Source organism: Bufo bufo, chromosome 8 (assembly GCF_905171765.1).
Source record: "Bufo bufo chromosome 8, aBufBuf1.1, whole genome shotgun sequence".
Taxonomy (NCBI): Eukaryota; Metazoa; Chordata; class Amphibia; order Anura; family Bufonidae; genus Bufo; species Bufo bufo.
The window spans coordinates 212,468,333-212,492,521 of NC_053396.1; the positions used below are offsets into that span (position 1 = coordinate 212,468,333).

Genomic DNA, 24,189 nt, shown 5'->3' on the forward strand with positions numbered 1-24,189 from the left:
ACAGTGTCATCCATAGTGCCCCTATAACACTGACATCCACAGTGCCCCCATAACAGTGACAGCCACAGCGCCCCCATAACAGTGACATCCACAGTGCCCCCATAACAGTGACATCCACAGCGCCCCCATAACAGTGTCATCCATAGTGCCCCCCATAACAGTGACATCCACAGTGCCCCCCATAACAGTGACATCCACAGTGCCCCCATAACAGTGACATCCACAGTGCCCCCATAACAGTGACATCCACAGTGCCCCCCATAACAGTGACACCCACAGTGCCCCCATAACAGTGACATCCACAGTGCCCCATAACAGTGACATCCACAGTGCCCCCCATAACAGTGACATCCACAGCGCCCCCATAACAGTGACATCCACAGTGCCCCCATAACAGTGACATCCACAGTGCCCCATAACAGTGACATCCACAGTGCCCCCATAACAGTGACATCCACAGTGCCCCCATAACAGTGACATCCACAGCGCCCCCATAACAGTGACATCCACAGTGCCCCCATAACAGTGACACCCACAGTGCCCCCATAACAGTGACATCCACAGTGCCCCCATAACAGTGACATCCACAGAGCCCCCATAACAGTGACATCCACAGCGCCCCCGATAACAGTGACATCCACAGCGCCCCCGATAACAGTGACACCCACAGTGCCCCCATAACAGTGACAACCACAGTGCCCCCATAACAGTGACATCCACAGCGCTCCATAACAGTGACACCCACAGTGCCCCCATAACAGTGACATCCACAGTGCTCCATAACAGTGACACCCACAGTGCCCCCATAACAGTGACATCCACAGTGCCCCCATAACAGTGACATCCACAGTGCCCCATAACAGTGTCATCCATAGTGCCCCTATAACACTGACATCCACAGTGCCCCCATAACAGTGACAGCCACAGCGCCCCCATAACAGTGACATCCACAGCGCCCCCATAACAGTGACATCCACAGTGCCCCCATAACAGTGACATCCACAGTGCCCCATAACAGTGTCATCCATAGTGCCCCTATAACACTGACATCCACAGTGCCCCCATAACAGTGACAGCCACAGCGCCCCCATAACAGTGACATCCACAGTGCCCCCATAACAGTGACATCCACAGCGCCCCCATAACAGTGACATCCACAGTGCCCCCCATAACAGTGTCATCCATAGTGCCCCCCATAACAGTGACATCCACAGTGCCCCCATAACAGTGACATCCACAGTGCCCCCCATAACAGTGACACCCACAGTGCCCCCATAACAGTGACATCCACAGTGCCCCATAACAGTGACATCCACAGTGCCCCCCATAACAGTGACATCCACAGCGCCCCCATAACAGTGACACCCACAGTGCCCCCTATAACACTGACATCCACAGTGATCCCATAACAGTGACATCCACAGCGCCCCCATAACAGTGACACCCACAGTGCCCCCTATAACACTGACATCCACAGTGATCCCATAACAGTGACATCCACAGTGCCCCTATAACACTGACATCCACAGTGATCCCATAACAGTGACATCCACAGCGCCCCCTATAACAGTGACATCCACAGTGCCCCCATAACAGTGACATCCACAGTGCCCCCATAACAGTGACATCCACAGTGCCCCCATAACAGTGACATCCACAGCGCCCCCTATAACAGTGACATCCACAGTGCCCCCTATAACAGTGACATCCACAGTGCCCCCCATAACAGTGACTTCCACAGTGCCCCCATAACAGTGACACCCACAGTGCCCCCTATAACACTGACATCCACAGTGATCCCATAACAGTGACATCCACAGTGCCCCTATAACACTGACATCCACAGTGATCCCATAACAGTGACATCCACAGCGCCCCCTATAACAGTGACATCCACAGTGCCCCCATAACAGTGACATCCACAGTGCCCCCATAACAGTGACATCCACAGTGCCCCCATAACAGTGACATCCACAGCGCCCCCTATAACAGTGACATCCACAGTGCCCCCTATAACAGTGACATCCACAGTGCCCCCCATAACAGTGACATCCACAGTGCCCCCATAACAGTGACATCCACAGTGCCCCATAACAGTGACATCCACAGTGCCCCCATAACAGTGACATCCACAGTGCCCCATAACAGTGACATCCACAGTGCCCCATAACAGTGTCATCCATAGTGCCCCCATAACAGTGACATCCACAGTGCCCCATAACAGTGACATCAACAGTGCCCCCATAACAGTGACATCCACAGTGCCCCCATAACAGTGACATCCACAGTGCCCCATAACAGTGTCATCCATAGTGCCCCCAGAACAGTGACACCCACAGTGCCCCCATAACAGTGACATCCACAGTGCCCCATAACAGTGACATCCACAGTGCCCCCATAACAGTGACATCCACAGTGCCCCCATAACAGTGACATCCACAGCGCCCCCATAACAGTGACATCCACAGTGCCCCCATAACAGTGACACCCACAGTGCCCCCATAACAGTGACATCCACAGTGCCCCCATGACAGTGACATCCACAGAGCCCCCATAACAGTGACATCCACAGCGCCCCCGATAACAGTGACATCCACAGCGCCCCCGATAACAGTGACACCCACAGTGCCCCCATAACAGTGACAACCACAGTGCCCCCATAACAGTGACATCCACAGCGCTCCATAACAGTGACACCCACAGTGCCCCCATAACAGTGACATCCACAGTGCTCCATAACAGTGACACCCACAGTGCCCCCATAACAGTGACATCCACAGTGCCCCCATAACAGTGACATCCACAGTGCCCCATAACAGTGTCATCCATAGTGCCCCTATAACACTGACATCCACAGTGCCCCCATAACAGTGACAACCACAGCGCCCCCATAACAGTGACATCCACAGCGCCCCCATAACAGTGACATCCACAGTGCCCCCATAACAGTGACATCCACAGTGCCCCATAACAGTGTCATCCATAGTGCCCCTATAACACTGACATCCACAGTGCCCCCATAACAGTGACAGCCACAGCGCCCCCATAACAGTGACATCCACAGTGCCCCCATAACAGTGACATCCACAGCGCCCCCATAACAGTGACATCCACAGTGCCCCCCATAACAGTGTCATCCATAGTGCCCCCCATAACAGTGACATCCACAGTGCCCCCATAACAGTGACATCCACAGTGCCCCCCCATAACAGTGACACCCACAGTGCCCCCATAACAGTGACATCCACAGTGCCCCATAACAGTGACATCCACAGTGCCCCCCATAACAGTGACATCCACAGCGCCCCCATAACAGTGACATCCACAGTGCCCCCATAACAGTGACATCCACAGTGCCCCATAACAGTGACATCCACAGTGCCCCCATAACAGTGACATCCACAGTGCCCCCCATAACAGTGACACCCACAGTGCCCCCATAACAGTGACATCCACAGTGCCCCCATAACAGTGACATCCACAGAGCCCCCATAACAGTGACATCCACAGCGCCCCCGATAACAGTGACATCCACAGCGCCCCCGATAACAGTGACACCCACAGTGCCCCCATAACAGTGACAACCACAGTGCCCCCATAACAGTGACATCCACAACGCTCCATAACAGTGACACCCACAGTGCCCCCATAACAGTGACATCCACAGTGCTCCATAACAGTGACACCCACAGTGCCCCCATAACAGTGACATCCACAGTGCCCCCATAACAGTGACATCCACAGTGCCCCATAACAGTGTCATCCATAGTGCCCCTATAACACTGACATCCACAGTGCCCCCATAACAGTGACAGCCACAGCGCCCCCATAACAGTGACATCCACAGCGCCCCCATAACAGTGACATCCACAGTGCCCCCATAACAGTGACATCCACAGTGCCCCATAACAGTGTCATCCATAGTGCCCCTATAACACTGACATCCACAGCGCCCCCATAACAGTGACAGCCACAGCGCCCCCATAACAGTGACATCCACAGTGCCCCCATAACAGTGACATCCACAGCGCCCCCATAACAGTGACATCCACAGTGCCCCCCATAACAGTGTCATCCATAGTGCCCCCCATAACAGTGACATCCACAGTGCCCCCATAACAGTGACATCCACAGTGCCCCCCATAACAGTGACACCCACAGTGCCCCCATAACAGTGACATCCACAGTGCCCCATAACAGTGACATCCACAGTGCCCCCCATAACAGTGACATCCACAGCGCCCCCATAACAGTGACACCCACAGTGCCCCCATAACACTGACATCCACAGTGATCCCATAACAGTGACATCCACAGCGCCCCCATAACAGTGACACCCACAGTGCCCCCTATAACACTGACATCCACAGTGATCCCATAACAGTGACATCCACAGTGCCCCTATAACACTGACATCCACAGTGATCCCATAACAGTGACATCCACAGCGCCCCCTATAACAGTGACATCCACAGTGCCCCCATAACAGTGACATCCACAGTGCCCCCATAACAGTGACATCCACAGTGCCCCCATAACAGTGACATCCACAGCGCCCCCTATAACAGTGACATCCACAGTGCCCCCTATAACAGTGACATCCACAGTGCCCCCCATAACAGTGACATCCACAGTGCCCCCATAACAGTGACACCCACAGTGCCCCCTATAACACTGACATCCACAGTGATCCCATAACAGTGACATCCACAGTGCCCCTATAACACTGACATCCACAGTGATCCCATAACAGTGACATCCACAGCGCCCCCTATAACAGTGACATCCACAGTGCCCCCATAACAGTGACATCCACAGTGCCCCCATAACAGTGACATCCACAGTGCCCCCATAACAGTGACATCCACAGCGCCCCCTATAACAGTGACATCCACAGTGCCCCCTATAACAGTGACATCCACAGTGCCCCCCATAACAGTGACATCCACAGTGCCCCCATAACAGTGACATCCACAGTGCCCCATAACAGTGACATCCACAGTGCCCCATAACAGTGTCATCCATAGTGCCCCCATAACAGTGACATCCACAGTGCCCCATAACAGTGACATCAACAGTGCCCCCATAACAGTGACATCCACAGTGCCCCCATAACAGTGACATCCACAGTGCCCCATAACAGTGTCATCCATAGTGCCCCCAGAACAGTGACACCCACAGTGCCCCCATAACAGTGACATCCACAGTGCCCCATAACAGTGACATCCACAGTGCCCCCATAACAGTGACATCCACAGTGCCCCCATAACAGTGACATCCACAGTGCCCCCATAACAGTGACATCCACAGCGCCCCCATAACAGTGACATCCACAGTGCCCCCATAACAGTGACACCCACAGTGCCCCCATAACAGTGACATCCACAGTGCCCCCATAACAGTGACATCCACAGAGCCCCCATAACAGTGACATCCACAGCGCCCCCGATAACAGTGACATCCACAGCGCCCCCGATAACAGTGACACCCACAGTGCCCCCATAACAGTGACAACCACAGTGCCCCCATAACAGTGACATCCACAGCGCTCCATAACAGTGACACCCACAGTGCCCCCATAACAGTGACATCCACAGTGCTCCATAACAGTGACACCCACAGTGCCCCCATAACAGTGACATCCACAGTGCCCCCATAACAGGGACATCCACAGTGCCCCATAACAGTGTCATCCATAGTGCCCCTATAACAGTGACATCCACAGTGCCCCCATAACAGTGACAGCCACAGCGCCCCCATAACAGTGACATCCACAGCGCCCCCATAACAGTGACATCCACAGTGCCCCCATAACAGTGACATCCACAGTGCCCCATAACAGTGTCATCCATAGTGCCCCTATAACACTGACATCCACAGTGCCCCCATAACAGTGACAGCCACAGCGCCCCCATAACAGTGACATCCACAGTGCCCCCATAACAGTGACATCCACAGCGCCCCCATAACAGTGACATCCACAGTGCCCCCCATAACAGTGTCATCCATAGTGCCCCCCATAACAGTGACATCCACAGTGCCCCCATAACAGTGACATCCACAGTGCCCCCCATAACAGTGACACCCACAGTGCCCCCATAACAGTGACATCCACAGTGCCCCATAACAGTGACATCCACAGTGCCCCCCATAACAGTGACATCCACAGCGCCCCCATAACAGTGACATCCACAGTGCCCCCATAACAGTGACATCCACAGTGCCCCATAACAGTGACATCCACAGTGCCCCCATAACAGTGACATCCACAGTGCCCCCATAACAGTGACATCCACAGCGCCCCCATAACAGTGACATCCACAGTGCCCCCATAACAGTGACACCCACAGTGCCCCCATAACAGTGACATCCACAGTGCCCCCATAACAGTGACATCCACAGAGCCCCCATAACAGTGACATCCACAGCGCCCCCGATAACAGTGACATCCACAGCGCCCCCGATAACAGTGACACCCACAGTGCCCCCATAACAGTGACAACCACAGTGCCCCCATAACAGTGACATCCACAACGCTCCATAACAGTGACACCCACAGTGCCCCCATAACAGTGACATCCACAGTGCTCCATAACAGTGACACCCACAGTGCCCCCATAACAGTGACATCCACAGTGCCCCCATAACAGTGACATCCACAGTGCCCCATAACAGTGTCATCCATAGTGCCCCTATAACACTGACATCCACAGTGCCCCCATAACAGTGACAGCCACAGCGCCCCCATAACAGTGACATCCACAGCGCCCCCATAACAGTGACATCCACAGTGCCCCCATAACAGTGACATCCACAGTGCCCCATAACAGTGTCATCCATAGTGCCCCTATAACACTGACATCCACAGTGCCCCCATAACAGTGACAGCCACAGTGCCCCCATAACAGTGACAGCCACAGCGCCCCCATAACAGTGACATCCACAGTGCCCCCATAACAGTGACATCCACAGCGCCCCCATAACAGTGACATCCACAGTGCCCCCCATAACAGTGTCATCCATAGTGCCCCCCATAACAGTGACATCCACAGTGCCCCCATAACAGTGACATCCACAGTGCCCCCCATAACAGTGACACCCACAGTGCCCCCATAACAGTGACATCCACAGTGCCCCATAACAGTGACATCCACAGTGCCCCCCATAACAGTGACATCCACAGCGCCCCCATAACAGTGACACCCACAGTGCCCCTATAACACTGACATCCACAGTGATCCCATAACAGTGACATCCACAGCGCCCCCTATAACAGTGACATCCACAGTGCCCCCATAAAAGTGACATCCACAGTGCCCCCATAACAGTGACATCCACAGTGCCCCCATAACAGTGACATCCACAGCGCCCCCTATAACAGTGACATCCACAGTGCCCCCTATAACAGTGACATCCACAGTGCCCCCCATAACAGTGACATCCACAGTGCCCCCATAACAGTGACACCCACAGTGCCCCCTATAACACTGACATCCACAGTGATCCCATAACAGTGACATCCACAGTGCCCCTATAACACTGACATCCACAGTGATCCCATAACAGTGACATCCACAGCGCCCCCTATAACAGTGACATCCACAGTGCCCCCATAACAGTGACATCCACAGTGCCCCCATAACAGTGACATCCACAGTGCCCCATAACAGTGACATCCACAGTGCCCCCATAACAGTGACATCCACAGCGCCCCCTATAACAGTGACATCCACAGTGCCCCCTATAACACTGACATCCACAGCGCCCCCTATAACAGTGACATCCACAGCGCCCCCATAACAGTGACATCCACAGTGCCCCCATAACAGTGACATCCACAGTGCCCCCATAACAGTGACATCCACAGCGCCCCCTATAACAGTGACATCCACAGTGCCCCCTATAACAGTGACATCCACAGTGCCCCCCATAACAGTGACATCCACAGTGCCCCCATAACAGTGACAGCCAAGTGACCACAGTGCTCTTTGTTCCCGGATAACAATGAGGATCACAGTGCCCCCCATTATAGTCACAGTCTCAGTGCCCCCATAATAGGGACGATCACACTGCCACCTTTACAGTGGGTGACAAGCAGCATAGTAATCTTTTATGAGAGACAGTATAACTCCCAGCAAGCACCAAATACTGAGAGATCTAATACCATAGACCCCTGGTGAGCGGTCCCCGGAAGATCAGCCTCTATTCATATAGAATACATGGACTGAAGGAGCCACTCACCGAACAGTCCCTGCTGCTGCTGTGACGTCATAGAGGCATCTTCCATTCATGTGCTGGAGGGTGCAGGCCTGACTCTATACGGTTCCATAGTGTAGCGGTTATCACGTCTGCTTTACACGCAGAAGGTCCTGGGTTCGAGCCCCAGTGGAACCATGGTTTTCTTCTTTTATATTATTACAGTATTATTATATCATTCGTCTATTTTTGCGTTTTTCTCTTATTTTGACTCTTTATTATAGTTTTTTTTCTAGCTGGCACGTCATTCTACAGAGGCCGCTGTACGTGTGACCAGGAGGTAATGTTTGAGCAGACGTGGAGGCGGGAGATTCACCTCAGAGAGCGGAGCTCCGGCTCCAGGATCCGCTCACAGCAAAGCTTCTTCTTCTGCTTCTGTAAATTTATTATTTTATTATTTCTTGCAAATTTACTACATTTTGTTTGTCTAAAGTGTTTTATGTAGAGAATGTTCCCATATGACAAGTGTAGACAGGACGCTGACTGGAGGCTGCCAAGGAGTGGGGATGATACTTCAGAATTACTCACGTTTGGCGCCATTTTGCATATGTAATAGACTATATATTATAATATATCAGACAGTCTCTCTTTCTATATATATATATATATATATATATATATATATATTTGTATGCGTATAGTCCAGAGTTATTGCGTTTCCATGGAGACTTGCAGTCAAGATGGCGGCATATTGTAGTATAGGCTGTGACTTACTGTAAGGCTACTCTCACACTTGCGGCACGCTGTTTCGGCGAGTGAACAACCTGCCGGATTCGTACTAGTGCTAGCCCACTGTGCCCAGTCCGCTCCGGCCCCCTTCACTATAATGGGGACGGGTCGGACGTCCGGCCGCAGCGCGGCAAACATGCCAGGAGGTGGCCGGACAAAAACCGCAGCGTGCTGTAGTTTTTGTCCGGCCACCTCTCGGCATGTTTGCCGTGCTGCGGTCGGCCCCCATTATAGTGAATGGGGCCGGAGTGGACGTCCGGTGGCACAGTGGGTTAGCATTAGTGCGAATCCGGCAGGCTGTTCACTCGCCGGACCGTAAGTCGGCGTCATCTACCAGACGTCTTAGTGTTGCTGCCTATCAGACACTTTTATTTAGAAAGTATATCACCGTATGTGAAGAATTTTCCGTTAGTGCAGACGTTCGCCCCCCATGCAGGTGCGCTTGAGAACCGGAGAGAATCAGCAGCGGTGTGGGAGCGGTGAGTAGTGATTGTTGCTTTACCCCACTCCGACCCCATTTCTATTTTAAAGGGGTCGTCCAGCCTTGATTAAATGATGGTCTATCCTCCGGACAGGAAATCGCTAGCTGATCTGACGCCTGGGACCCCTGACGATCAGCGGTTTGAGAGGGCAGTAGTAGCGGGCGGCTTACCAAGCACAGCGCTGTACATTATAGAGCGGCCGTGCTTGGTATCGTACTCAGCGCCATTCACTTCTATGGGGCCGAGCTGCTCCTAGGCCAGGGGTCAGCAACCTCCGGCACTCCAGGTGTTGTAAAAACTACATCTCCCATCATGCACACTTGCTTGGCTGTTTTCTGAACCCCCCACAGCAGTGAAAGGAGCATGCTGGGAGTTGTAGTTTCACAACAGCTGGAGTGCCGAAGGTTGCTGATCCCTGTCCTAGGCCATGTGACCGAGCAACTTGGCCTAGGAAAAGCAGAGAGAAGGCCGCGGCGCTACTGCGAGCACCACTGCCTTCACAGACAGCTGATCGGTGGGGGTCTCGGGTGTCGGACCCCCATCATTCAGATACTGATGTCCTATCCAGAGGATTGCTCATCACTGTAAAACTTGTAGAAAACCTCTTTAAATTATATCCCCGGCATAACCTTCTAAAGGATCAATGAGCTTTCCAAAAACTTGATGTATTAAAGCAACATAATATAGGTTTTGATCGGTGAGGGTGTGAGTGCTGAGACCCCCACCGATCGCTAGAACAAGGAGAGAGAAGCACCCCCATGTCTCGGCTCTATAGAAAGTCTGGTCTCGATTCCGTCTCCTGCAGCGAGGAGACAGCGTGACATGCGGGCGATTCTCTCTCCTCGTTCTAGCGATCGCGGGGGTCTCAGCATTCAGACCCTCGCAGATCAAAACCTATATTATGTTGCTTTAACATCAAGTTTTCTGAAAGCTCAGTGACCCTCTTAGGCCCTATTTAGTATTTACACATCTGTGTCTGTTTTACGACCAGCGTTTCATATGTGAATACGTCCGTGGAAGATCCGTGTGTCATCCGATTCCGTATTCCATGTGGACGGCTAGAGGATTTTCATTGAATCTCCAACTAGTGGTCCATAAAAACCACTGACAGAACATGGACGCCATCTGTGCTCTGTCTGTGGTTTTCACAGACCCTAGACTTCAATGGTCCGCACTACAGATCACAGTAGTGCACGCTTCCGCACCACACTAAAGTAAATGTATGCCCCCCAACCTTGGAAAAGCCAAAGGAGGGACGACATTAGCAGTGCACATAGCGCGGCGCGGCAATCTTTTTTTATACCAAGTCACGCCCCTAACCCCATCCAGTACCTAACTCTACATACCCAATGCAGCCCAGTCCCCTTGGTCACTCACAGACTTCAAGTGAACGGGAACAGCGCTGCAGCAACCAGCTGCACAGTGGACGGCGGTGCGTAGTCCGCCGCTGATTGGTAGGGGTGCAAGGTGTCAGATCAAAAACTGGTGAGGCTTTGATCCATCAGGTGAGGACGCAGGCTAGGGCTACACGACGACATTTGTCGCACCAATGTCGCGCAACAATTTGTATAATGATAGTCTATGGTGTCGCACTGCGACATACTGCGACACGACAGATGGATTTTTCTGCAACTGTCGCAGCGCAACACCGTACGTACTATGATTATGAAAATTGTCGCGCCTGAACCAAGCCTGAGGCCGCTGTCAGTCAGTGATTATGAGCCAAAACCAGAAGTGGATCGTACTCAAAAATAAGGTATAATGAAAAGATTTGCTCCTGCTCTGTGGTTTTGACCCGCACCCGCTTTTAGCTCGCAGTCCCTGATGGAAATCACAAATCAAATACCGACCAAACAATGACTGTGTGATACGACCACACATTCACGTTTTTAGTTTTTGTCAAATTGTGTATTATTTTTTTTTGCATCTTTTCTGGTGCGCTCATGGACACAGCATCCGCAGGTCCGTGCCTGTATTGCAGCCTGCAAGCAGCGGGTTCGCAATACACGTGTGCGCACCGTATCACGGATGCAGACCCATTTACTTGAATGGGTCCTCAATCCGGGAGATGCGGTGCGGAACCACAAAACCGCATAAATGTAGTTCACGCACTTAATTTTTGGGCTGTGCGGACTGTGGGATGCGAATCGCGGACAGCACTCAAGTGAATGTGTCTGCGCCGTAAATCTAGTTCCACTGATTATTGTGATGATTATAGATTGTTATACTAGAATCATATACTGACTTTTATAAACCAGAATTTTTGTTTTTTAGGAGGACATGCAAGACCCTTTGGATGGTGAGCTTTACAACTGGAAGTTGTTTTTTGAGTAGATATACAGCACTGTGCAAAACGTTTTGGGCAGGTTTTAGTGAGGCATCTGATTGGCTCCAAATTTATTCTGTGGCAGGACAACTCCAAACATACAGCCAATGCCTTTAAAGGGGTTGGTCCATTTTAGACATTGGTGGCATATCGCTAGGATGTGTCACCAGTGTCTGATAGGCGCAGGTCCCACCTCCGGGACCCACAACTATCTCTAGAAACTGTACACAAAGCGAAGGAGAGTGGACCACCACGAGTGCGTAGCCACCCTCCATTTATTTCTATGGGAGTGCCAAGAATAGCCGAGCGGCGGGTCTGCTCTCCTTCACTTTGCCGGCTCTGTTCTTTAGATAGCGGGACCTGCGCCTATCAGACATTGGTGGCATATGCTAACGATATGCCACCGGTGTCGGAAATGGGCCAACACCTTTAAGAATAATCTTCAGCGTCAAGAAGAACATGGAGTCCTGGAAGTGACGATATGGCCCCTACTTAATCGAGTCTGGGATTACATGAAGAGACATGAAGGATTTGAGCAAGTCTACATCCTCAGATATGTGGTTAGTTCTTCAAGATGTTTGGAACCACCTCCCTGCTGAGTTCCTTCAAAAACAGTGTATAAGTATCTGGAAGAACTAATGCTGAAGGTAAAGGGCGGCCACACCGAATACTGAGTGGATGTGGACTCCTCTTTTGTTGATTCACTTTGCTTTTTAACTGGTGAAAATAAACTATTATCACTTCTATTTTTGAAAGCATTCTCACTTTGTAGCATTTTAACACCTGCCTAAAACTTTATCACAGTGCTGTATTATAATGGGTAAGCTAGAAATTCTTGTCTGTAGCACTAAAATGTTCTAAAATTATGTGAAATGGTTTGTGTGTTGTGTTATGTAGCAATAATGGTTAAAAATTGTCTTATAATTGTGGTGGGTTGGAAAAATTGGAGAATGCGGGCATCGATCCCGCTACCTCTCGCATGCTAAGCGAGCGCTCTACCATCTGAGCTAATTCCCCTTGTGCTAGCCTCCTCACTTGTGTGCGGATCAGCAAAGTCTGAGGAATGCTGCTTTCTCCTGGACGGTTGCTGAGACTATGGCTTGTTTAACGGGTCCTTGCAACAGCACATACCACCCGGCTCCTAAACTGTGAAAGGGTTAACGCAAATCCTAATGCTCATTGTCTACGTACTGTACAGACTTGTGAAAGACGACAAACCCCTCTTCAAGCCTGGTCACACTTCTAGTTTGACTTCAAAGGGTTAAGGGGAATACAAGTGATACAAAAAAACAACTGAGTTAAAAGGTGGAGAGTAATATAATTAGGGAGGTACGAGTCAGATCCAAGTTTTGAAATGGTTTTGCGATTTAAAAATCAAATGCGAGATTTCGGGAATAACTCACTTCGCCCCGTCGGAGGCCATACATTCTAATGCTATACGAAGACGGATCTCTGTACAGCATTAAACCGAAATATTGAGTGAAGCAACTTCAGATCTAGGATCCAAAGTTCGCGTCGCTCATCCCTAACTATAATATTGCCCCCTGTGTTTATGGCTATAAATTGACTTATAAACTGGCAAAAAAAAACATTTTCCTTTGGCTATTCAAATTTTCTACATCGGCAGGTAAGTTTAAATGCTAGACGATCACTCACCACCTATGTGTCTCTGTGGCGCAATCGGTTAGCGCGTTCGGCTGTTAACCGAAAGGTTGGTGGTTCAAGCCCACCCAGGGACGTGATATATTTTTTTGCCTTATTTTTCTCTTGTGACTTTTTATAACCTACTCATTTTTAGCATCCATTTGACTAGTTGAGACGCATAACAGTAATCAGAGCTTTTATGAAAGAAGGTGGAACAAGCTGCATTTTGTAATTTTATTTTAATGGGGTTTTGTAATTTATGAGCAAGAATTATTCCTAAAAAATTATGTGGTGCTAGAAAAAGTATTTGGAGAATGCGGGCATCGATCCCGCTACCTCTCGCATGCTAAGCGAGCGCTCTACCATCTGAGCTAATTCCCCTTCCTGTGAATGCGCAGTGCACATCCAAGGACAGGGATCTATCAGTAGTGCAGGACTGTATCAGTAGTGCAGGACTGTATCAGTAGTGCAGGACTGTATCAGTAGTGCAGGACTGTATCAGTAGTGCAGGACTGTATCAGTAGTGCAGGACTGTATCAGTAGTGCAGGACAGTATCAGTAGTGCAGGACTGTATCAGTAGTGCAGGACTGTATCAGTAGTGCAGGACTGTATCAGTAGTGCAGGACTGTATCAGTAGTGCAGGACTGTATCAGTAGTGCAGGACTGCCACCTCGTCAGCTCTGATAAATGTGGAGGGGGCGACGCTGCCTTATTTGTCAAAATGTATAGTGGAAGCTGTGCTACATGTTCCCCTCATTCTGCATTGTATCTTTGCCTATTGTACAAAAGAGGAGCAGAGCCCTTATGTAAGGACTGGATAGAATATTTATGAGGCGACTTTCACACTTGTGTCGTCGTTTTCCGGCAGAGGATCTCAATACCAGAAAAAAACGTTTCTGATTAGTCCTCATGCATTCTGAATAGAAAGAGATCCGTTTAGGATGCATCAGGATACCTTCCGTTCCGGCAGCATTGAGTTTTGTGACCGGACACAAAAACGGATCCAGCACCAAAAACAATGTAAGTCATTGACTTTCAATGTAGTGACAGATCCGTTTTTTTCCGTTTTGATTTCACACAACCACATCCTAACGGAATGGATGCATCCTGATGTACAAAATCAAAACGGATCAGTTTTAATTCCGGTATAGCAATACTGGAATTATAGTGATCCGGCAAAACGTAGGCCAACTGATGGCATTAGTAAGACTGATCAGGATCCTGAAAATGCCTGATCAGTCAAAAAAATGCATTGAAATGCCGGATCCGTCTTTCCGGTGTCATCCGGCAAAACAGAACTTTTTTCACCTTTTTTTCGGTCTGTGCATGCGCAGACCGGAAGGACAGATCTGGTATTTTGAACGCCGGATCCGGCACTAATACATTCCTATGGAAAAAAATTCAGGTAAGTCTTCAGTTTTTTTTTCAGCATGCTACGGTTTTCTCTTTTGCCTGATCAGTCAAAAAGACATCCTGATGCATCCCGAACGGATTGCTCTCCATTCAGAATGCATGGGGATAAAACTGATCAGTTCTTTTCCGGCATTGAGCCCTTTTGACGGAACTCTATGCCGGTAAAGAAAAACGCAAGTGTGAAAGTAGCCTAAAGTTTACATGTTGCGTGGTCACTATATAGTTGCCTTCATGACAAGTACCTGGACCCAGATTTACTAATTTTAAAGATGGCTTAAAGGGGTTGTGCAGGCAATGTATATTATAGGTCAGGGATCAGCAACCTCCGGCACTCCACTTGTTGTGAAACTACAATTCCCAGCATGCTCCATTCATTTCTATGTGAATTCTCACAAGAGCAGAGCAAGCATGCATGCTGGGAGTTTAAGCTTAGGCCGGCTGTCGAGACCTGCACCAGATTTACCCTAGGGGTTCAGGCTCGGTGATGAATGTGGTGCAGAGATAGACACTTTTCACTGTCTCTATACCAGCTAATGGCTGGTTTACTTTGAGACAGATTTTTTTTGCGGCGCAAAATGGTGCATATTAGGCCCCATCTCTTTTCCGGTGAGCCCTGCCCCTTCCCTCCAAACCTCACCCCTCAAGCATGGTAGAATAAGTGTAGAAACAATAGACCTGTCAAATTATGCCAGTTTGTGCCATTTTTAGACAGTTGGCGCAGACACATTAGTAAATCTGGGCCGCTGTGTTGCTGCATAATAAAAATCATGCTGTCATTTTTCAACACCTAAGGCTACTTTCACATTAGCGGCAGGCTGTTCCGGCGGGTGAGCAGCCTGTCGGATCCGTCCTGCCGCTCCGTCCTTATTGACTATAATGGAGGCGGAGGTCCGGTGGTGGCACGGCGAGAGGCAGCCGGACTAAAAGTACTGCATGCTTATTATATCTTACTACTTACTCACCATATTCTGACAGCTATAACTTTTTATTTTCCTCTACAGAGCTTTGTGAGGGATTTCGTTTTTAATGGTACCATTTTGGGATATATAAAACCTTTCGATAATTTTTTTTATTCAATTTTTAAGGGGGACAAGGTGACCAAAAATGGCGAATCGTGGATTTTCATTTATGTTTATAATGTATATATATTTTTTCTACATAGTAATATTTAGTCCCCTTAGGAGACTTGAATATGCAATCTTCTGATCACTTGTCCCTAGACCACAATAGAATACCGAGGTGGAGGGAGAGTGAGTGTTGAACACAACGCCAAAGTGGAAAGAGGCAAGAAAGGGCTTTATGTTATAAAACCTGGGAATGGTGAACTGTATCTGAAAGACATTCTGGGACCTGTTGTTCCATTTTGTCAGTGTGCTCCAAGGTCTATACTTTAATCCCATGGCAAAATGTCATGCCAGAGCATGCTGAATTTTGAAAATAAACGCTGTGCACGTAGACTTTTCCATATTTTGCTATAGACTTTAAAATGTCATCTGTCACAGTGTATAAGCAAAAACAATTACCAAAAAGTGTCACACAACTAATAGCACACTAACCCGTGCAATTCAATGGGGCCATGCATACGGCCATTCTTTTCACAGATCCTTGTGCCCAATCCGAGTATCTCACTACAGGCTCTAGTCTTCCCCAAAGGAAAATCCTGTTAGGGCTTATTGCCCTTATGCACACAAACATATTATTTTTTCCGTTCTGTTTTTAAACAGGTCCGTATGCGGAAACATTCACTTCAATGGGACTTAAAAAAATAAAAGAAAAAAAATACGGAAATTACTCCGTGTGCGTACCATGTCCACATGTCCGTTCTGCAAAAAAAAAAAAAAAAAAAAAGAACATGTCCTATTCTTGTCTGTTTTGCGGACAAGGACAAGCCTTGTTACAATGGATTATAAAAAAAAAAACGGATGCATCACACGGATGTCATCCATTTTTTTGCTTATTCCTGTTTTGCAGACCGCAAAATTCTTACGGTTGTCAGCATGAGCAAAATATGAGATGCACGTGGAAGTCACCTAAGGTTTTTTTTTGTAGGCATTTCTTTTTATATATTTTTTTCGGGTACCTGTGGTTTTTGTGGCACTTTTTTTCTGACATCTTTTGCACAGGGTGTGTCTTACTTCGTGGTGTTTTTTCCCCCGTAGAGAAGGTGATGGTAAAACGCAGGCTGTGTTTTTATTCTAAACACAACTTAATTAACAAAAATGCCAGTAGCAAAAACTGAAAAAAGATGTGCCCTGCATTTCAGCAAAAAACCCACTTAAACTCCAAAAGTGTACACAAACCGCACAAAAAAAAAAGTATTACTGTTGAAAAAAATGTCAGGGTACCTGCACACGGTGCGGATTTGTGTGCAGAAGAGCCGCACCGAAACGCACATAAATCTGCACTATTTCTTGTGGATTTGATGTGGATTTTTCGCAGATCTCACCCTTCCATTGAAAAGAGTGAAATCCGCACAAGAAAAACACAACAGTTCACACGCTGAAGACTTGAGAATCCACACAGTAGACCAATTTCCGCACCTAAAAAAACCCCCAAAGTTTACATGAGGTCTGTCTAATCTCATACACTTTGCTGTGTTTTTTCCTCACGAATATCTGCTCCCCGGGCAGGCGCCCTAAATCTTACCTTTACATTTCCCCCTTCTTCTGAATCCACTTTTGTCTTTGGCTTAAAAGACTGACAAAAAAACTGCCGCATTTTTTCCCAAAACTAATGGTATGTGAAGCCAACCTAAGTCCCCGTTTACACAGAGAATTTTGACAGCATTATTTGGGGCGGATTCTGCTTCAAAAAGTCTCAGGGGGCCCCCGCTGAATCCACCTACAATTGCTTTCAGTAGCAGACCATTTATAGCTGTGAATGGGGCCTAAGGGCATGTGTTGGCTGTGCCCCTGCTGCACAGGCACTGACCGCGTGCCTGCCATCTGCGGACGCATTCACTTGACCGGGATCCGCTATCCGCATCTGATGGTGCATACCGCAAAAAAGTAATGCATGCAAAGTGTGGAGGCACGGACAGAAAACCCACGGAAGCACTCCATACTGCATCTGTGGGCTTCCGATCCGTGCCTCTGTTCGAGTGGATGTGATACGGTGTGCACACGGCCGGCGCCTGTATAGTGCAGGCCAGCTGTTTGCGGACACGGCCGGCACACATTTTTGTGCATGAGCCCTAAACTGTAATCCCATGTGCAAATTTTGTTGCTGAACGTTGTTATTAAAAATGAAATAAAGCCTTAGTTGGGGTGTTTGGTAATGCTGGCTGATATCAACCAAGTACATGCATGCACAGCTCTTTAACACGCAGTCCCTGCCTGGGTCCATCTTGGGGAGCTTGTGGCATCTGTTAGGTTATGCTCACTGTAGCTGAGGACAGTTACTAGCCTTGCACAGTTTTCATATACAGAAAGTGAGAACAGATGCTTCCCTTTGATTGTACATAGTGACAGTCTGACCATTGGGACAGGTCCCGGAAGACGCGTGACAGCTGCAAACAGCTCTTCCTTCCTGAGACAGTATCAACCTTACTGAGCCGCCGGGAACTAACGCGCAAGAAACATCCATAAAGGGTCTGAAAAATCTTTCGATACAGGTGACTATAAAATATAACACGACGATCTTGGCTGCGTGGTGCACCACTCAACCAATGATGGCTTCGTGGTAGTGCAGACCCTGAACTGAATGGGGCTGCGGAGCAGCTTGCAAATTGCCATGAGCCTGATCCCAGAATCACAAAAAAACAAACAAACAAAAAACTGATGCATTTTTTGTGATTTTGGGTTTGTGCCAACTTGTGAGTCACACTGTGACCCCATTCAGTTCAGTGGCGATCAGTAGTCACGTGATGCGTGTGTCGTGGCCGAGTTCGCCATGTAGCCCCAGAATGCTAACAGATGTTCTGGGTGCCGTGGCTATGTCCAGGGGCTCATATGTACCGTATGTTTGTACAAAGTGAAACTTTTCTGCTAGTCTTTAACCACCTCCGGACCGCTGTACGCACAGACGCGTCCTGGAGGTGGTTGATTCATTCCGCCTGGACGCATATACGCGTCATCTCGCGAGACGCGAGATTTCCTGTGAACGCGCGCACACAGGCGCGCACGCTCACAGGAACGGAAGGTAAGAGAGTTGATCTCCAGCCTGCCAGCGGCGATCGTTCGCTGGCAGGCTGGAGATGTGTTTTTTTTAACCCCTAACAGGTATATTAGACGCTGTTTTGATAACAGCGTCTAATATACCTGCTACCTGGTCCTCTGGTGGTCCCATTTGTTTGGATTGACCACCAGAGGACACAGGTAGCTCAGTAAAGTAGCACCAAGCACCACTACACTACACTACACCCCCCCCCCCCCGTCACTTATTAACCCCTTATTAGCCCCTGATCACCCCATATAGACTCCCTGATCACCCCCCTGTCATTGATTACCCCCCTGTCATTGATCACCCCCCTGTAAAGCTCCATTCAGACGTCCGCATGATTTTTACGGATCCACTGATAGATGGATCGGATCCGCAAAACGCATCCGGACGTCTGAATGAAGCCTTACAGGGGCGTGATCAATGACTGTGGTGATCACCCCATATAGACTCCCTGATCACCCCCCTGTCATTGATTACCCCCCTGTCATTGATCAACCCCCTGTAAAGCTCCATTCAGACGTCCGCATGATTTTTACGGATCCACTGATAGATGGATCGGATCCGCAAAACGCATCCGGACGTCTAAATGAAGCCTTACAGGGGCGTGATCAATGACTGTGGTGATCACCCCATATAGACTCCCTGATCACCCCCCTGTAAAGCTCCATTCAGATGTCCGCATGATTTTTACGGATCCACTGATAGATGGATCGGATCCGCAAAACGCATACGGACGTCTGAATGAAGCCTTACAGGGGCGTGATCAATGACTGTGGTGATCACCCCATATAGACTCCCTGATCACCCCCCTGTCATTGATTACCCCCCCTGTCATTGATTACCCCCCTGTAAAGCTCCATTCAGACGTCCGCATGATTTTTACGGATCCACTGATAGATGGATCGGATCCGCAAAACGCATACGGACGTCTGAATGAAGCCTTACAGGGGCGTGATCAATGACTGTGGTGATCACCCCATATAGACTCCCTGATCACCCCCCTGTCATTGATTACCCCCCCTGTCATTGATTACCCCCCTGTAAAGCTCCATTCAGACGTCCGCATGATTTTTACGGATCCACTGATAGATGGATCGGATCCGCAAAACGCATACGGACGTCTGAATGAAGCCTTACAGGGGCGTGATCAATGACTGTGGTTATCACCCCATATAGACTCCCTGATCACCCCCCTGTCATTGATTACCCCCCTGTAAAGCTCCATTCAGATGTCCGCATGATTTTTACGGATGCACTGATAGATGGATCGGATCCGCAAAACGCATCCGGACGTCTGAATGAAGCCTTACAGGGGCATGATCAATGACTGTGGTGATCACCCCATATAAACTCCCTGATCACCCCCCTGTCATTGATTACCCCCCTGTAAAGCTCCATTCAGATGTCTGCATGATTTTTACGGATGCACTGATAGATGGATCGGATCCGCAAAACGCATCCGGACGTCTGAATGAAGCCTTACACGGGCGTGATCAATGACTGTGGTGATCACCCCATATAGACTCTCTGATCACCCCCCTGTCATTGATCACCCCCCCTGTCATTGATCACCCCCCCTGTCATTGATCACCCCCCTGTAAGGCTCCATTCAGACATTTTTTTGGCCCAAGTTAGCGGAATTATTTTTTTTTTTTCTTACAAAGTCTCATATTCCACTAACTTGTGTCAAAAAATAAAATCTCACATGAACTCACCATACCCCTCACGGAATCCAAATGCGTAAAATTTTTTAGACATTTATATTCCAGACTTCTTCTCACGCTTTAGGGCCCCTAGAATGCCAGGGCAGTATAAATACCCCACATGTGACCCCATTTCGGAAAGAAGACACCCCCAGGTATTCCATGAGGGGCATATTGAGTCCATGAAAGATTGAAATTTTTGTCCCAAGTTAGCGGAACGGGAGACTTTGTGAGAAAAAAATTAAAAATATCAATTTCCGCTAACTTGTGCCAAAAAAAAAAAATTTCTATGAACTCGCCATGCCCCTCATTGAATACCTTGGGGTGTCTTCTTTCCAAAATGGGGTCACATGTGGGGTATTTATACTGCCCTGGCATTCTAGGGGCCCCAAAGCGTGAGAAGAAGTCTGGTATCCAAATGTCTAAAAATGCCCTCCTAAAAGGAATTTGGGCACCTTTGCGCATCTAGGCTGCAAAAAAGTGTCACACATCTGGTATCGCCGTACTCAGGAGAAGTTGAGGAATGTGTTTTGGGGTGTCATTTTACATATACCCATGCTGGGTGAGAGAAATATCTTGGTCAAATGCCAACTTTGTAAAAAAAAAATGGGAAAAGTTGTCTTTTGTCAAGATATTTCTCTCACCCAGCAAGGGTATATGTAAAATGACACCCCAAAACACATTCCCCAACTTCTCCTGAATACGGCGATACCACATGTGTGACACTTTTTTGCAGCCTAGGTGGGCAAAGGGGCCCATATTCCAAAGAGCACCTTTAGGATTTCACAGGTCATTTACCTACTTACCACACATTAGGGCCCCTGGAAAATGCCAGGGCAGTATAACTACCCCACAAGTGACCCCATTTTGGAAAGAAGACACCCCAAGGTATTCCGTGAGGGGCATGGCGAGTTCCTAGAATTTTTTTTTTTTTGTCACAAGTTAGTGGAAAATGCTGATTTTTTTTTTTTTTTTTTTTTTTTTTTTCATACAAAGTCTCATATTCCACTAACTTGTGACAAAAAATAAAAACTTCCATGAACTCACTATGCCCATCAGCGAATACCTTGGGGTCTCTTCTTTCCAAAATGGGGTCACTTGTGGGGTAGTTATACTGCCCTGGCATTCTAGGGGCCCAAATGTGTGGTAAGGAGTTTGAAATCAAATTCTGTAAAAAATGACCTGTGAAATCCAAAAGGTGCTCTTTGGAATATGGGCCCCTTTGCCCACCTAGGCTGCAAAAAAGTGTCACACATCTGGTATCTCCGTACTCAGGAGAAGTTGGGGAATGTGTTTTGGGGTGTCATTTTACATATACCCATGCTGGGTGAGAGAAATATCTTGGCAAAAGACAACTTTTCCCATTTTTTTATACAAAGTTGGCATTTGACCAAGATATTTATCTCACCCAGCATGGGTATATGTAAAAAGACACCCCAAAACACATTCCTCAACTTCTCCTGAATACAGAGATACCAGATGTGTGACACTTTTTTGCAGTCTAGGTGGGCAAAGGGGCCCATATTCCAAAGAGCACCTTTTGGATTTCACAGGTCATTTTTTACAGAATTTGATTTCAAACTCCTTACCACACATTTGGGCCCCTAGAATGCCAGGGCAGTATAACTACCCCACAAGTGACCCCATTTTGGAAAGAAGAGACCCCAAGGTATTCGCTGATGGGCATAGTGAGTTCATGGAAGTTTTTATTTTTTGTCACAAGTTAGTGGAATATGAGACTTTGTATGAAAAAAAAAAAAAAAAAAAAAATCATCATTTTCCACTAACTTGTGACAAAAAATAAAAAATTCTAGGAACTTGCCATGCCCCTCACGGAATACCTTGGGGTGTCTTCTTTCCAAAATGGGGTCACTTGTGGGGTAGTTATACTGCCCTGGCATTCTAGGGGCCCAAATGTGTGGTAAGGAGTTTGAAATCAAATTCTGTAAAAAATGACGAGTGAAATCCGAAAGGTGCTCTTTGGAATATGGGCCCCTTTGCCCACCTAGGCTGCAAAAAAGTGTCACACATCTGGTATCTCCGTACTCAGGAGAAGTTGGGGAATGTGTTTTGGGGTGTCATTTTACATATACCCATGCTGGGTGAGAGAAATATCTTGGCAAAAGACAACTTTTCCCATTTTTTTATACAAAGTTGGCATTTGACCAAGATATTTCTCTCACCCAGCATGGGTATATATAAAATGACACCCCAAAACACATTCCCCACCTTCTTCTGAGTACGGAGATACCAGATGTGTGACACTTTTTTGCAGCCTAGGTGGGCAAAGGGGCCCATATTCCAAAGAGCACCTTTCGGATTTCACAGGTCATTTTTTACAGAATTTGATTTCAAACTCCTTACCACACATTTGGGCCCCTAGAATGCCAGGGCAGTATAACCACCCCACAAGTGACCCCATTTTGGAAAGAAGAGACCCCAAGGTATTTCGTGATGGGCATAGTGAGTTCATAGAAGTTTTTATTTTTTGTCACATGTTAGTGGAATATGAGACTTTGTAAGAAAAAAAAAAAAAAAAAATCATCATTTTCCGCTAACTTGTGACAAAAAATAAAAAGTTCTATGAACTCACTATGCCCATCAGCGAATACCTTAGGGTGTTTACTTTCCGAAATGGGGTCATTTGTGGGGTGTTTGTACTGTCTGGCCATTGTAGAACCTCAGGAAACATGACAGGTGCTCAGAAAGTCAGAGCTGCTTCAAAAAGCGGAAATTCACATTTTTGTACCATAGTTTGTAAACGCTATAACTTTTACCCAAACCATTTTTTTTTTACCCAAACATTTTTTTTTTATCAAAGACATGTAGAACAATAAATTTAGAGCAAAATTTATATATGGATGTCGTTTTTTTTTGCAAAATTTTACAACTGAAAGTGAAAAATGTCATTTTTTTGCAAAAAAATCGTTAAATTTCGATTAATAACAAAAAAAGTAAAAATGTCAGCAGCAATGAAATACCACCAAATGAAAGCTCTATTAGTGAGAAGAAAAGGAGGTAAAATTCATTTGGGTGGTAAGTTGCATGACCGAGCAATAAATGGTGAAAGTAGTGTAGGTCAGAAGTGTAAAAAGTGGCCTGGTCATTCAGGGTGTTTAAGCAATGGGGGCTGAGGTGGTTAAAAAAGAGTTTCCCAGGATTTTTCTTACCATGAGCCATCATTGTGAGATTGGTGGAGGTCCACCACCAGTCGGCAGAATGATGGGGCACTTCTATATCATACCTGTTACAGCAGTTCACACTGTCCATATATGTCAGAGATCACGCGTGATGTGAACATATGAAGAAGCAGAGACTCAGCCGTCATCCGAATGTAAGATCAGCAATAGATGTAACAGCTATCACCTTTGCCAGGCTTCACTTACAGATGGAAGCAGTAGTGTAAAATAAATATATATTGCCCAAACTGTTTTTTGACTTTATAGTCGGTTACATTATATAATTACCTACAAA

At 47.8% G+C, this 24,189-nt stretch overlaps 4 non-coding genes across 4 annotated transcripts; 2 read left to right on the plus strand and 2 right to left on the minus strand.

Moving 5' to 3' along the window:
- The first annotated feature begins 8,321 nt into the window (after positions 1-8,321).
- TRNAV-UAC lies at positions 8,322-8,394 on the plus strand. Its single transcript has one exon. It is a non-coding gene; the product is annotated as a tRNA-Val (tRNA).
- Positions 8,395-12,737: 4,343 nt separating this feature from the next.
- TRNAA-AGC lies at positions 12,738-12,810 on the minus strand. The gene has a single exon. It is a non-coding gene; the product is annotated as a tRNA-Ala (tRNA).
- A 648-nt stretch (positions 12,811-13,458) lies between these two features.
- Positions 13,459-13,532, plus strand: TRNAN-GUU. The gene has a single exon. It is a non-coding gene; the product is annotated as a tRNA-Asn (tRNA).
- A 213-nt stretch (positions 13,533-13,745) lies between these two features.
- Positions 13,746-13,818, minus strand: TRNAA-AGC. Its single transcript has one exon. It is a non-coding gene; the product is annotated as a tRNA-Ala (tRNA).
- Between the last annotated feature and the right edge of the window lie 10,371 nt (positions 13,819-24,189).